The sequence below is a fragment of the Sorex fumeus genome, unplaced genomic scaffold (genome assembly GCF_029834395.1).
Source record: "Sorex fumeus unplaced genomic scaffold, SorFum_2.1 ptg000136l, whole genome shotgun sequence".
Taxonomy (NCBI): domain Eukaryota; kingdom Metazoa; phylum Chordata; class Mammalia; order Eulipotyphla; family Soricidae; genus Sorex; species Sorex fumeus.
Genome location: NW_026606193.1, coordinates 3,147,050 through 3,158,477, shown reverse-complemented (window position 1 = coordinate 3,158,477; position 11,428 = coordinate 3,147,050). Strand labels below are relative to the sequence as shown.

Below are 11,428 nucleotides of genomic sequence, written 5' to 3'. Positions count from 1 at the left end.
GGGCGTCTCATGTAACCTTCCCCGTTGGGTTTGCTGTGCTCCTGCTGTGCTGAGGGTGAATCTTTGCGTTAGGATCCCTGGAGCTGCCACTTCGCTGCAGATGCTGCCACGCAGTTCAGAAGACAGAGACGGGTCGGACATCACCGTGGAAGTCGTCGGAGAGAAAACCGTGCGCCTCTCGGGTGATCCATGCTGCTCGCTTCCTCTCTCTCACTTGTCTGCTATTTGTTCTTTCTGTGATGCCTCTGTGTGTGTGTGTGTGTGTGTGTGTGTGAGAGAGAGAGAGAGAGGAGAGAGAGAGAGAGAGAGAGAGAGAGAGAGAGAGAGAGAGAGAGAGAGAGAGACGCACTCGCTGTGGCTCTGTGGCTCTTGCTGGCTTGTGCCCCCTAGGACTCATGTCTTTGGGTTGTACTTGTGCACACTTTGTTGTGGCACTCTGAGGACTGCACACTTGGGCTGTGGCGCTGAGTATCACCGACTGCAGTGTCACCGCGATGTCACCGGCATGTAGGGCAGTGCCAGGGATCAAACGTTCAGACCCTCAGCCCCACGCCTGCAGAGCAGGATTCTACACTGAGCTCTTCTTGGGCCATGTCAGTCCTGTCAGGAGCTCAGGTCTCACCCTGCAGGGCAAATGTCCTGCCACCCACCCACACCTTGGGCTAGAGTCTTACTTTTCAGACGCACACCTGTGATTTTTTTGGTTAACTCTCACAAGTTATATTAGGAGAGATATTTCTCCCCTTAGGAGTATTGTGGGGCTGGAGCAATAGCACAGCGGGTAGGGCATTTGCCTTGCATGCAGCCAACTGGGCCAACCCGAGTTCGATTCCCCTGCCCCTCTCAGAGAGTCCGACAAGCTACTGAGAGTATCTTGCCCTCACGGCAAAGCCTGGCAAGCTCCCCGTGACGTATTCGATCTGCCAAGCACAGTAACAACAAATCTCACAATGTTACTGGGCCCGCTTGAGCAAATTGATGAACAACGGGAGGACCGTGACCATGACAGGAGTATTGTGAAGATGTAAGTAAGTAAGTAAAGGCCCTCCCGTTGATCGTCGATTTGCTCGAGCGGGCCCAGTAACGTCTCCATTGGAGACTTTGTTGTTACTGTGTCTGGCATATCGAATACGTCACGGGGAGCTTGCCAGGCTCTGCCGTGCGGGCGAGATACTCTCGGTAGCTTGCCAGGCTCTCCGAGAGGGGCGGAGGAATTGTGAAGATGAATGTGTATAATAACTTTGAGATGATTAAATCCACTAAAAGCATTTAAAGTTTTAACACCCACTAGATATCACCATATTAGAAATGTGAACCTAGGTATCTAGTTACAGGCTAACTTTTGCTAAAGATAACAAAAATTCAAAATATTTGTTTAAAAATTTAAGGAGTGCTCATTTTGGCAGCACATATACTAAAATTGGAATGACACAGAGAAGATTAATATGGCCCCTGTGCAAGGATGACACGCAAATTCATGAAGCGTTCCATATTTTTGTATAATTGAAACCCAAGCACAAAAATTTGTAAGTCTACAACTGTACCTCCTGGTGTTTCACTAATAAAAATTAAATTAAGTGGAGTTCATGCCCAATTCAATCAGCTAATCAGTGGCTGAATAAATAGCAGTACTCCTACAAAAAAATTAAATTTAAAAAATAAAAAGTTAAGGAGAGCAATGGCATCAACCAGAAGGAAAAGCCACTTAATTTATTTATCCAACCCAGTTATGAACACTGAAAAAATTGTCTTATTTTTTGAGGGACAGTCCTTGATCAATTCTTGGGGGTCATTTCCAATAAATCTTGGAGGAACAAGGAGCAGTGGGGCTGGACCCAGGGCCTCAGCTTGCAATGCTCAGACTCTTGGGTCGTCTCCTTACGAGAAAAATGCCCTCAACACAGGAAAACTTTGTTTATTGTTGAATTAGTTGGAGCACAGCTCAGGGGCTGTTCTTAGCGCTGTGCTTAGGAGTCAATCCTGGCAGTACTTGGGCGACAACGAAGAGTGCTGGGGACGGGACTGGGGTCAGGTGCATGCAAGGCGAGTGTCTTGAACCCAGTCTCCCTCTCTCTGACCCATTCAGTGATGCAGTTCCTCCCATCCCCTTACTGGTCGCTCATCCCTCGGGAAGGAGTGGAGCATCTCACTCGGCTGTGACAGCACCTCCCCGTTAAAGAATTCCTGTTGTGTTCGTGACAGACAGAATTCACCCCCACGGAGGAACCTGAAGGGGACGCTTTCCTGCTCTCCGGTGCAACCGCGGGGCAGGCATGCCTCTTCGATGGGGCCAATCACACACTCCCCAGAGCTCGGGAGCATTTACTGAAGACACAAAAGGCATTGTGCGGCTGTCAGAGCTTCTCATCAGGCCTGTTCGTGGTGGCGTCATGTATTTATTTTTTGTATATTTATTTATTTATTTATTTATTTTTAAATTTTTATTAGTGAGACACCATGAGGTTGTAGACTTACAAATTTTGTGCTTGGGTTTCAATTATACAGTGATCAAATACCCACCCCTCCAAGAGAAGCACACTGAAAGTAGACTATAGACCAAACATGATTGCCACTCAATGCCTCTTTTGCAAACCACAACACCCAAAAGGAGAGAGAGAACAAAGGGGAATGCCCTGCCAATGAGGCAGGGTGGGATGGGGGGGATGGGAGGTGGGAGGGATACTGGCTTCATGTATTTTTGAGGATCTTTGTTTGTTGCATTATATGTTAATGAGTGTTAAGTTTTTCTTCTTCTAGCGCTCGACCACTGAACTCGTCAGCGAAGCAGACCTCCCCCGGCCCCTGAACACAGGGAGGCTGCACCGACCATTGTTTCCCATCTGTCCTCTTGATATATTGATCTTAATGATTATTTTGTTGTGTCCAACTCCTTTAACTACCTTTCAAAATTAGAAACCTATTTTGTCTGATATCAGTTTGCCTGTCCCTCTCCTTCCTAAGCTGCTACCTGCCCGTATGATTGCTTTCGAGCCCTTGCAAAGGCTAGTCATGGAAGGGCTCCTCACGCACACTCGGTGGGAATCTATGAATCAATATTTGTTTGCTTGCTTGGTTTTGGCTACATCTTCTGCTCTCAGGGCCGACTTCTACCTCTGTGCCTAGGAATGACTCCTGGTTGGCTTTTGAGAAGCATATATGGTGCCAGGATTAAACCCAGGCCAGCCCTTTCCAGTGGCTCCCCAAATTCAGCTCTGTGAATGGATTCTCCTGTTGTGTTGCTTTTGGTATTTTGTTGCGACCTTGCTGGTGTCTTTAAGTCCTATGTACGAGCGAGATCATTTCTCGTCCATCCACTTCCTCCTGACTGGCTTTACCCAGCATAACATCCTCTAGCTCCATCCACGTCAGGGAAAACAGCATAACATTGTCTTTTTCAGAGCTGCATAGTATTCCACTGTGGATATGTATCATAACTTCTTGACCCATTCATTGGGACATCGGGTCGCTCTGATCTTGGCTGTCATACCAAGTGCTGTGATGGACAGAGTATGCTTCTCTTCTTTTGAATGAATATTTTTGTGTTTGGGGGACAGAAGCCACGAGTTGGTGTTGCTGTGTTAGATGGGACTTCTATTCCTGACAGTCTTCGAGCACTGCTGAGTGCCCGTCCCACTCAGAGCCGGGTTCACAGAGCCGGCCCAGGGACCCCCAGCACCAGGAGCCCCTGTCAGCGCCTGCAGTAGAAGCAGCCACAGGCTTCTAGCTCTGCCTGCAGCTGGAGTGGGCCCCTTGTTTCCCCTGGATGCTGGCGCCGGCCTTTGTCCTATCTCTGCGGTGGCCGCCCCCCTGCCGGGCCTCCTTGGTGTCTGACTCAGGCTGCGGGTGAGGGCAGTGCCCTGCCCAGCTGTGCTGACCCTCATGTTGGTGGGTGTCGGGCAGTATGGGCGAGTGTGCCCTCCCAGCTCAGTGTGGCCCTGGATACAACAGTGCCGGGGGGGCCAGTGAGGTTTGTGCTCTCCCCCGCCTCACTCCCTGGCCTCCCTTGTTTCTCATTTTTTTTAATTGACTTTTCTATTTTTATTCTATATTGACTTGGGCCCCCCACGAGCGGCGGGGGCTGGAGCGATAGCACAACGGGTAGGGCGTTCGCCTTACACGCGGCCAACATGGCCGACCCGAGTTCGATTCCTCCGCCCCTCTCGGAGAGCCCGGCAAGCTACCGAGAGTATTCGATATGCCAGACACAGTAACAACAAAGTCTCCAATGGAGACGTTACTGGGCCCGCTCGAGCAAATCGACGATCAACGGGAGGGCCTTTACTTACTTTTTACTTTATTCTATATTGAATCACCGTGAGCTACAGTGACAAAGCTTTCATGATTGAGTTTCAGTCGTACAATGGTGGAACACCCTTCCCTCCACCAGTGCACATTCCCTACCACCAATGTCCCCGGTATACCCCTTCATCCTACCCTGCCTCTACGGCAGACAATCTCCCCCATAATACAGATGCTGACAGGCTATCACGTTTGGTCCGTTATCTACTTTCAGCACACACCTCCCATCCCGAGCGATCCCTCCAACCATCACTGACTTAGTGATCCCTTCTCCATCCCAGCTGCCTTCTCCCCCAGCTCATTGACCTAGTGGTCCTGCCTTCTTAAAGTTGGTTTAGTTTTGTTGTTGGGACCACACCTGCTGGTGCTCAGGGACCTTGTGGGGTGCTGGCGATTGAACCTGGGTCAGCAGTGGGCAGGGCAAGCGTCCTCCCCACTGTCCTATTTGAATTGTTCTCCAAACATACTCTGAGGTAAGGACCAACTGATTTGTGAAGTCAAGTGAGGAAGTGCAGATGAGAAAGAAGCAGAACGTTCAGACAAAAGTGACTGATGGAGGCCTAAGCTTCGGGGGCCCTGGTCCAAAGCTCACCTGAGCATTTCCCAGCAGTGAGCAGGAGTTCTGGACTATTCGCTGGTGGGCTTCCTTCTTTGTCCTAGAAAGGCGTTTTCTTAGCAGGCCTTCTCCGGGGCCAGTAGTTGCCTGGACGCCTCTTTGATGGGCCACTGCAGACGAAGTAATCGTGATGTACGGTGTTATTAACACCTGACTAATACAGCATTCTTAGATTCTCCTCTGCCACGATCACAAGGGGATATTTAAATGAGTGGAGTTATGATTATTTACTTTTTTCTTTCTGAGAGAGCACTCTTAAAAGGCAGGTCAGAATCACGAATGCCTAAGTACCAGGAATTTTGCTCCATGGCTTGGAGGCCAGCCACACATACGAGGGGAAAAGGGAGCTCAGAATGAGAAGGGAGCACCAAGTAAAGTGTGTTGGGAGGATCCTCCCAGGATGGGAGAAGCATGCTGAAAGTAGACTATAGACCAAACATGATTGCCACTCAGTGCCTCTGTTGCAAACCACGGCAGCCAAAAGGAGAGAGAGAACAAAAGGGAATGCCCTGCCACAGAGGCAAGGTGGGATTTGCTGGCGGGCTTCCTTATTTGAGGGGGATGGGGGGTGGGAGGGATACTGGGATCATTGGTGGTAGAGAATGGGCACTGGTGGAGGGATGGGTACTTGATCATTGTATAACTGAAACCCAAGCACAAAAATGTGTAAGTCTACAACTGTACCTTATGGTTTTTCACTAATAAAAATAATAAAAAAATGGATATCATTAAAAAAAAAGAATCACAAATGCCTTATGGAAAAAAAATGAGCATTGCATCATCTGTTTGCCAGTGACCACTCTTACTTTCACAAAGTTGGTGTGGGAATATGGACTTTTCTAATTTAAATATTGTCTTGATAATTGTATTCATTAACAATTATCCCACTGGTGAAAAGTCTCTATGTTTGGGTGATTATTTGTTTCACGATATACGATGGGTATTCTGGACACACGGGTACGATGATTATATCATGACATTTTAGTCTATTTAACTTGTTTGTCACGTTACAAATTTCAGACATCAGTACCTGAAATAGTTTTACTAGCAAGTGTAAAACCTGTTTTATATTAAAGGAATAAGTTATGTGCCCCGCACGTGGCCTTTGGCTTTTCATTTATTGCACAGTAGGTGTAAATTAATATACCACAGCTCAGCTTTTTTGAGGCTATAACTAGACTGTGCCCACAACTGTTTTGCAGCAAATGGAAACATTCTCTGCTAAGAAGCTACCAGTTTGGACCTGGATCCAGAACAAACATTTCCTTTCATGGATGTGACAAAGATTTTAGTTTCCACTTGGTAGAATTTTTAAGAAATTTCAAGAACTGTTGAAGAAGTTGGAGTGTTTCAGGTAAGAAATTGTTTAGTTTTTTTCACTGTTAATACCAGAGAAGACAAGTTTCATCATTGACGGTTGGATAGTTTGTATTTACTGGGGGAGAATATAGTATAGAGTTGGTAAGCATCTCCAAGTGATTTGTGGGCATGAAAAATATTTACATGTTTAAAAAACATAATTGGAACAAAGGAATATAAGTGGAACAAGAATATTTTTCTAAAATGTGCCATCACTTAACGCATTAGTTTGGGATATATTTTTTAAAATTATCCATGCTAGTTTCAACACACTTAAAGTTCTGGAAATTGGATTATATAGTTATGCCTTCTACACACAATGAATGTTACAAAGTCCATTACTATTAGTTCCATAATTGGTGCCCAAGCCTGAAATTCAACAACTAAGGTAAGTACTTCCAAAGTCAAGGATAACATGGGGAAATGATGATCAAATTTTACTGTTATGGATAATTGTATATGAAATGATATTCACTTTAAAGTATTTGTTTTAAAATTTACAAAAATGCCGAGATTGTGGAAAAAGAATTATTTTTATACACTATTCATGTGAATGTCAGCGTAAACTTTTAGGAGGAAAAATGAGGTATATTAGGATTCTTACTATATAAATTTTGTATAAAAACCATTCATATAAAATCAATACAGCTGTGTATGTTTTTGTATTCTTGTATAATCTCCCCTAGATTTCTATAATGAGAATCAAAATACATTTAATGTTTACTTCCAGAAAGGGTTACCGGAGTGGAAGGAGATATTTATTTTAATTTTTCTTCTAACTGGGGGAGAATATTCTAAAATTCTAAAAAATATTATGTGACTATGTCACTTTAAGATAAGTAGTTATATAAAACAGAGCTGATTTTGATATATCATTTATTGATAAGTTAAGAGTGTATTGATTATGGAGCCATGAAGAAGCATTAAGATGATACCATAATGTTTCAAATACTCTACCTCTAATGATAAATTGACATTTGTGAATTTTTGTTTTAGTTTTTCCTAATTTGTCTGGTTTACCTCCATCAGCATAGATAGATGCTTGAATTTTTGGTTCGAATTTTACTTCTGTCATCTGATTTTGTTCAATTACTTTTCACTTTGGTTTTTGAGAATAATCATTTGCTCCCTGATCTTTCCTTACAAAATGATAGAATTACTTTAGTAATTACAAAATTACTAAAGAGGTCTTAATAAATTATAACCAAATTTAGCAGAAAAGTTCTCATGTCTCCCCATGTGATAGATTGTTCAAAACAAGTAGCACAAAACTGCCGGCAGATTTTATTCTGGCTGATTGTCCGTTAGGAGGATGAGGGCTGAGCGGGGTGGGGTGACTTGCTGGGCACTCAGCGGAGGCTCCGTGCTTTCTTCAGAGCGCCCAGACTCTCAGGACGGAGCCATGCACGATTTGACCGGTAAGTTTTCTCAGAAATTCTTCACCTGCAGAGAATCTCTGCCTTGTCATCCAAGCTGCACGGACATTTGGACAAACACTTCCACTGTAGGAGGACTCACTTGATTTATGCACTTAAAAATTAGATGGGGACGGAGTGATCATACAGTGGGTAAGATGCTTGCCTTGTACGTGGCTGGCTTGGGTTCGAGCCTCAGCAACTCACATGGTCCTTGAGAACCGCCAGGAGTGATTGCCGAGTGCAGACTCAGGAGTGACCCTTGAGCATCACTGGCTATGGCCCATAAACTAAAAATGAAATCGATAGTTTCATTTCAATTTTATTTAAAGTAAATCAATAGTTTCATTTCACAATGGGCATTTGACTGTCAAATGATAGCACACAGGCCTGGTAGAGAAATTCAACTCCTTTTTATATTTTTTATGTCTAAAGTTATGTAGAAAATGTCCTTTCTTTCCTGTTCTTCAGGGACTCTGATAATTCTTATGTTATTCCTCTTGAACTCACCGTCTAGTTCTCTGCTGTGCTGTTCTTTTCTTCTCAGACTGTTGTCACCTTCTCTTGTTTCCTTCTCGTCTTGGACCCCATTCCTTGATGTTTTGCTCAGCTGCTGTTGTTCTGCTGCTGAGAGTTTCCATTGAGCTTTTAATATCACCGATTATTCTCTTCATTTCTGCCATTTCTGACCGTAGTAGTGATTCTTTCATTTTGACTCCCATTTTCTTTCTTCTTGGAGGGATCTGACATTTTTTTTTTTTTTTTTACTGAAGCGCTGTGAATTACAGAGTTACGAAGATCGATGATTGAATTTTAGGCATCTGCTGCTCCAGCACCAATCTCTCCATCGGTGCCCACTGTCCTCCACCAAGGTCCCCGATTTCCCTCCCACCCCCCAGTCTGCCTCTGTGGCACTTCCCCCCGCCCCACGCGCTAGTGTTCCCTTCTCTAACTTACTCCCCACCCCACTCCCAGAGCCAAACTTCGTGTTGAACACCAGTTCTTCTGTTCTTAGTTTCTATTGCCAGCGGGCATTTGATATTCCCCTATTGAGGTTTTCTTCTATCGCACACAGGAGAGAGATTATCTGAGTATGTTCCTTTCCCTCTGACCGATTTCACTCAACATGATATTCTCCAGATTCATCCATATTTCAGCAAATTGTCTGACTTGATGTTTCCTTAAGACTGAGTAGTATTTCACTGTGTCAGCTCATACTTTCTTGGGCTTTGCTGACTAGCTGTGCCGTCATTTGAGCTCACTGAATATTCTCATCGCGGTGTCACTATCAGACTTTGTCTGATGATTTACTGAGCTGTTGGGTGTTCACGCCTTCAGTGATGATGTTTCTGCTGATTGAACTTGGTGGGATTCTACATATTCTCCCCATGGGTTTTCTAGTGTTCTTCTCGCTGGGGTGTGTCTTTGCAGTTGGACCTCCTGCAAATGCTGAGGGACTGGACCAGAGGTTGCTCTCTCTTCTCTGCCCGTCCTCACTGAATGGCAAGAGGAATCCTGTGAGCCGTGTGTCATTTGTGGGGTGGGACTGTCATGCTTAATGTAAGCAGCCTTGGCCTTCGGGAGCTGTGGTGTGGGCCCCTCAGAGGGACAGGTCAGTCTTGGAGACTGCAGGAAACAGACAGGACGGAGGCCTCTGCCCTACTCCAGAGGGGACCTGTGATGGAAGCCAGAGGCAAGCCTCGTGTTCTGAGAGTTTAAAACATTTTTGTTGAAATATCAAAAACCACGCTAGTGTTGTTTACGCATGTAGGTATATATTATACACCTGCAAGGACATACAAAAACAGGAAGGAAAATGTTTTAGCCTAGTCTAATATTTTTCATTATGAATATTGGGAATTAGTGTGTTTTATTTGTTAGGGGCTGGAGCGATAGCACAGCAGGTAGGGCGTTCGCCTTACACGCTGCCAACAAGGCCGACCCGAGTTCGATTCCTCCGCCCCTCTCGGAGAGCCCGGCAAGCTACCGAGAGTATCTCGCCCGCACGGCAGAGCCTGGCAAGCTCCCTGTGACGTATTTGATATGCCAAACACAGTAACAACAAAGTCTCCAATGGAGACGTTACTGGGCCTGCTCGAGCAAATCGACGATCAATGGGAGGGCCTTTACCTTTACCTTTTTTTTTACCATTTAGTGCGGTTTACACAGCGTTTCTTTTCTTGTTATGTCAGTTGTGGTCATCTATCTAATGCTCTAGAAAAAATGCAGCACTTTTTTTTTTTTTAATGCTTTTTGGGTCACACTTGGCGATGCACAGGGGCTACTCCTGTATTCAGAAATTACTCCTGGAAGTGCTTGGGGGACCATATGGGATGCTGGGAATCAAAGCCAGGTCGCCGCACGCAAGGCAAACGCCCTCCCGCCAGCTAACACACTTTTTTTTAAACTTGGATCAGCTTCTAGCATTTTATCTTATGCATCCCTGTGTGGAGGAACCAAACTGGAATTCCTTGTGTCTGAGGTCTGTTGAGGTCGCGTCCTCTGAATATGTTTTTCTTTTTCATCGTAGCCATTTTCCCTGCTTATGTTTGTCTTCACCGAGTAGACTGGAAGATCTGTTGGTGACAGTGTCCAGGATTAATGATTTCTTTTACTTTCCACCGTATATTAAGAAGTAATTAACACACCTCAATGCATAGGGCAAATAATCAAATTTGTTAAATACTAAGTTTTAAAATTTCTACTTGCCTTTGCTTTACTTCTGTCTTTGTTGGCCAATTCCCTCTTGGGATCTTTTTAAGTTAGGCAAAATGTCACGTGATATTAACCAGCCATGATCCAGAGATTCATAAATAAATCTTGAAAGAGATCAACAAGCTGCAGATCAACTCACCTCCAGACCTCACGCCAGGCTGAGTCTCATGTCCGAGGCACCTCTTAATTAGATGATAATATCACAGCATTTGAGCAGTTTGGTTTCTCCCCTCTGCATGTGTATAAGAGCCCCCACAGCCCAAACCACTTCAGCCACCGCCGTGTTCATGGCCGGGCTCCACAGGCTCGGGACAAGCTTCATCCAGGAAAGGTAAAGGTAAAGGTAAAGGCCCTCCCGTTGATCATCGATTTGCTCGAGCGGGCCCAGTAACGTCTCCATTGGAGACTTTGTTGTTACTGTGTCTGGCATATCGAATACTCTCGGTAGCTTGCCGGGCTCTCCGAGAGGGGCAGAGGAATCGAACTCGGGTCGGCCATGTTGGCTGCGTGCTGCTGAAAAAACTCAAATACTGAAATCTCCTGGCTTGGTTTGGTGACTGAAATCTCTTGGCTCTCTCAGAATCGGGATAGGCTACCTCCCCGCATCTCCCTGTTCTTCCCGGAGCCTGGTGGTCACATCCAGGAACTGCCTCTGGCACCAGATAAGCTCGTTAACCAGCCGGTGCGACTTCTCACACTCTCCACCACTCATACACTAGGAGCAGCACACCACATAGGACAGGAGGGAAAGTAGAAGGTGGCCAATCTCGATTAATCAATCTTGATTATAGGAAAATACTAACACATAAGGGTTAATCTGTAACAATATCTCTTTCATCCGATCACGATCATCCTGTTGTTCATCGATTGCCTCGAGCAGGCACCAGTAACGTCTCCTTCGTCCTGGCCCTGAGATTTTATTTATTTATTTATTTATTTTCAAATTTATTTATTTATTGAATCACTGTGGGAAAAGTTACAAAGCTTTCAGGTTTAGGTCTCGGTCATGCAAATATCAAACACA

At 45.1% G+C, this 11,428-nt stretch overlaps 1 non-coding gene across 1 annotated transcript; it reads left to right on the top strand.

Annotated features, from left to right (window-relative positions):
* Positions 1–1,390: 1,390 nt before the first annotated feature.
* On the top strand, positions 1,391–1,497 carry LOC130015895 (U6 spliceosomal RNA). The gene has a single exon (XR_008791187.1). It is a non-coding gene; the product is annotated as a U6 spliceosomal RNA (small nuclear RNA).
* Positions 1,498–11,428: the final 9,931 nt, after the last annotated feature.